Raw genomic sequence first — 4,894 nt, forward strand, 5'->3', positions numbered from 1 at the left:
CAAATGTTGTCAGCCCATGCCATGATGTCATGCATGCTCTCCCTCGCTTGTGTGTGATCAAGGGTATATAAGCAGCCCCTGAACTATTTTTGGGACTGCACAATTTGGGCCTGCAGATGCCCCGTGTCAGCCATATGCAGCCGGCATATTTAATAAATCCCCTCTTCTAATAAAACTCTTCAAAATTTATCTGGATTGGGTGTCTCTACGTGAATTCAATGAAATGAGGTACAGTGCCTTTCAGAATCTGGGGTGCAGTACATTATAACATTGACAACAACATTTCTTTACCCCTAAATTAAATGGAGGGATTTGGGGTGACTTCGTCCCCAAATGCACACACAAAAAAAGAAAAACAAAAGTCACCTTTTACAAAGTGCTAAGAGGAAACACTGGTTAGCCCCAACTGTGTGTCAGCTAAACTTTCATTCTTTGATGAAGGGAAAGTTATGACATTTTCACAGACCAACACTGAGAGAATTGACCACTTCAAGACCCCTCAAAAAAACAAGCACAGATATGCTGGGGAAGGAAGTACATTAGGCTGGGTAGCAGACAACGTGGGTGCCTGGCCCAAATCCCAGGGTACTCACTGCTCTGGACCGCCGACACTTCGGGCTCCTGGCCCAAGAACAGCCTGGAGACAAGGCTGGGAGTTAATGCATCTGAAGAGCCCTGCAATAGCACAGGTCCCTCTCCCCGCAGCCACCAGCCCATTGCACAAGGTGGGGCTATGCAAATAGCCCTGGGGTAACACTGTAAAGGTCCATTGTCTCCCTTCCCAACTGAAGGCAAATTGGTCTTGACTCTCTGCAGCTATATCAGTAGAGAAAAAAGCATTGGCCAAGTCTGCCACAAAGTGGTATGTCCCCAACTCATGGCTTAACCCAGGGGTAAGGAAACTTTTTGGCTGAGAGAGCCATGAATGCCACATATTTTAAATTGTAATTCCATGAGAGCCATACAATGATCTATGTACGTTAGGCATTATCCAATAAAAATTTGGTGTTGTCCCAGAGGACAGCTGTGATTGGCTCCAGCCACCCGCAACCATGAACACGAGCAGTAGGAAATGAATGGATTGTAATACATGTTGTTGTGAGTCGGGGCGCAGAGAGAGAGATCAGCAGACAAAATCATCAAATACTAACAAAGGACCACCACTCGCTCAGGCAAATGGCCCCGAGTTCGCGCTGTGTCCTACTTTTATTCACAAGACTTCAAAAAGCTTGTTTACTGAGAAATTGGCATAGCATCAAGCATAATTTTTACTTAAAGATACATGGAATACATCTGCATGATAGCTTAATAACAATACAATATCAAAAGGCATTAATTGCTATTGCTTCTATGGTTCCCACAACATTCCTCTCCTTATCTCAAGGGATAACCTTGAAAGAAACAGAAATCTTATGAGAGTGTTTTACTGAGAAAAAAGCCCAGCAACTGCCTTCAGTCACATAGACCTGTTTCAGTGACCCGCCTTCGAGTCACAAAACAATTCTCTTGGCAAAACATTCTTTTCTTGTTGGCTGTGTTCCCATCCAAGGCCATGCAATGGATTATTCCACTACATTTCCCCTTTTTTGTTTATGCTGAATGTTATGAAGCACCACAGAAAACACAGCCTTCTGTCGTTTATTCCTTATTTCTCTTGTTTTGATTTGTCAACAGACTATATAAAAGAAAACAGAATTAATACTATCATAAAAAGTCCTACAGTGGATCCCCAAAATCCTTTAATATATTCAATAGGATTTAATTGTGATAAATTATCCATTAATCCTTTCAATATAGGTTGACATCTTAGAATTTCTAATATTCTTTAAAAAGCTTCATGAATATGTCTTTGTAATTTAATGATTTTTTTTAGTTACATTATCATGATTTAACAAATGCTTTTTAACATTTTCCTAATGGAAATAAGTACAATTTTAAGAAATAGGGGTAACACAAAAAGTAGTTACATTCTAATCACATCTAAGCTTAATTTGTCTTTGCAGGCTAACAATTTAATCTTTTAACATAGTCACAGCATGTTTCCAAGGGCTGTGGCTGGTTGTAGCCATGGGATCTCCAACTGCACGAGAGCAACCTGGAGAGACTTTGACAGCTCAGGTCACCATAATAGCTGCCACTGCCACTCGCCTTTCCTATGGTATAAAAAAAATAAAAACATAATCATAGTCTGTTCTAAATCATTAACTTTAATAGTATAATAAACTTTTATAGTATAATACTATAAATAGTATTAATGTTACTATTTATACGTTATTGAGAAGTCCACAGTTGTTCAGAATCTTCATGCCATTTTTGTACAAAGTCCACAGTCTGTATACTTTGATGTAATGCAACTCCAGATACAGCAGCCATGGTGGTTACAGCTATTAGTCCTATAATGATGGTGATAATCAGTCCAACTAGTCTCTTGGTTCGCTTCAAGGACTTAATAAGATGTTGTAACAGCATCATGGAAGGGGAACCCTGCCACATCCGATGCATCTGTACTGGAATCCAGACTCCTGTTCAGTTTCTTAAAATATGTAGACTTTGACTATTTTTATTAAAAAGAATAGAAGAATTAATACATGTATAAAAAGCACACTTATTGTAAGTTATTGAATAATTTTCAGCTGTCTATTTGGGTTTCACCTATAATAAACATATAAGGCAATCTAACACAAGCAGATATAAAATGTGTTTCATTTTTCTTAAAGATTAACATAATATGATTAGAAGGATAATTTCTCTAGATTTCTCCTTTCTACGCTGACATATGTTTAAATGCCATGGCTACTTTCCACAAATAATATTGTATAGGACCAAATTTTATGAGGAGCTTGAGGTGACATCCCTCCTCTATGCCGTATGATAGTATGATTACCTTGATCACCAGCTGTAATTAAACCATTGTTCTTACCACCTTAAATCAGCACCCTGCCCTTTAACTTGGGCAGAGCTATGAGGGCTTTAATCTATGACGTTTTATGTACAGATGTATTACTTTTAAATCTATATTCTTGTAACAAACGTGTTTTTTTCATCTCCTTTACTGTTATCTTTGACAATAGAGAGCCAAGCTTGAGCTTCTATGTTTAAACAATGGGGCTCATGTCCTATATTTATAGGTAATCCCTCAACTCCTTCCTGTTGTATAATTTTCTAATTTCATGCCTTCTTCCAAAGGTGCTAAGGGACCTCTATCATTAAAAGGTCCTGGAAGCCAATTAGAGTCATTAACAAAAATAGGAAAGGCACTATTTTCCTAATGAATAGCTCTACCTAATGGAGGATTAGGGACATATGCCTAATAACTAAAATTTTCAGTTCTACTTACCAGAATTGATACCAAAGCAATCATTGCTAAAAACAGGTTAGTAGCATTTTCTTCTTTTGAAATTCATTTCTTCCATATCAGCAATGGGCAGATATGGAAAGAATCTATTGTTCTTATTCATGTTGTTAGTTTAATTCTGCAAGCAGAACTCAAAAAACTTCACCAGATTCTGCAATAACACATGCAAACCCTCTTCCCCAATGTTGTACTACACTAGGTACCTATTGATCCAACTCACTTTTATAATGCACAGGTTGATTAATCTTAGAACTGTTATTTTTTGCCCAATGTCTGTCTGCAGCAGTCAAATTATCTTCTCCTGTATTTAAGAAATTTAAAGTAAATAAAGCTTTGTGTAACATAATTCTAGGGGATAATCTTCCTTCTCTTTCCTTTTTGTTTAAGTAACATATTTTTCAGAGTGCAATTACTGTGTTCAATAATCGCTTGTCGGCCCTGGCCGGTTGGCTCAGTGGTAGAGCATCGGCCTGGCGTGCAGAAGTCCCGGGTTTGATTCCCGGCCAGGGCACACAGGAGAAGCGCCCATCTGCTTCTCCACCCCTCCCCCTCTCCTTCCTCTCTGTCTCTCTCTTCCCCTCCCGCAGCCAAGGCTCCATTGGAGCAAAGATGGCCCGGGCGCTGGGGATGGCTCTGTGGCCTCTGCCTCAGGCGCTAGAGTGGCTCTGGTTGCGGCATAGCGACGCCCCCGGATGGGCAGAACATCGCCCCCTGGTGGGCAGAGCGTCACCCCCTGGTGGGCGTGGCGGGTGGATTCCAGTCGGGCGCATGTGGGAGTCTGTCTGACTGTCTCTCCCCGTTTCCAGCTTCAGAAAAATACCCAAAAAATAATAATAATAAAATAAATAAATAATCGCTTGTCCTTGTGAATTATATGGAATTCTAGTAGTATGTTTAATATTCTAAAATGCTAAGAATTATTGAAATTTAGCAGATGTATAGGCAGGACTATTGTCAGTTTTAATTGCTTTAAGAATGCCTATAACATTAAAAGCTTCAATAAGATGTTGAATGACACAATCGGCCTTTTCTCTAGGCAAACGTGTGGCTTATCGAAAGGAAGAATAAATATTAATAAAACTGTACATAAGATAGTTTTCTAAAAGAAGAAATATGAGAAATATCTATTTGCTACAGGTTATTACTGTGTTATCCTCTAGGATTCATTCCTCTCGGTAATGCAGGAGCATTTATAATACTATACTGAGGACAGTTTCTAACAATATTCCAAACTTCTTGCCTGGTCACTTTAAATTTTTACATTAAACCTTTTCTATTTGTATGAATCTTCTCATAAAATTTAGTAGCTATTTCTATTGATCTAATGAATAATTGATTAACTTTATTATTTGTAGTAGACATAGGTCCTGGTAAAACTGTATGAGAATGAATGTGAGTTATATAGACAGGCGAATTTCGTTTTTACAATAAAAGTTGTAACTCTTGAAACAATTTGTGCAATCTAGAACTATCATTTGAAATATAAACAGTTTATATAAGTTTAACTCTTTGTTCTACATATTGTGAATCAGTAACAAT

The 4,894-nt window shown here is 38.3% G+C and overlaps 1 non-coding gene across 1 annotated transcript; it reads left to right on the forward strand.

Moving 5' to 3' along the window:
• The first annotated feature begins 2,032 nt into the window (after window positions 1–2,032).
• LOC136404705 (small nucleolar RNA SNORA44) lies at window positions 2,033–2,161 on the forward strand. Its single transcript, XR_010751413.1, has one exon. It is a non-coding gene; the product is annotated as a small nucleolar RNA SNORA44 (small nucleolar RNA).
• Window positions 2,162–4,894: the final 2,733 nt, after the last annotated feature.

The sequence above is a fragment of the Saccopteryx leptura genome, chromosome 4 (genome assembly GCF_036850995.1).
Source record: "Saccopteryx leptura isolate mSacLep1 chromosome 4, mSacLep1_pri_phased_curated, whole genome shotgun sequence".
NCBI lineage: Eukaryota > Metazoa > Chordata > Mammalia > Chiroptera > Emballonuridae > Saccopteryx > Saccopteryx leptura.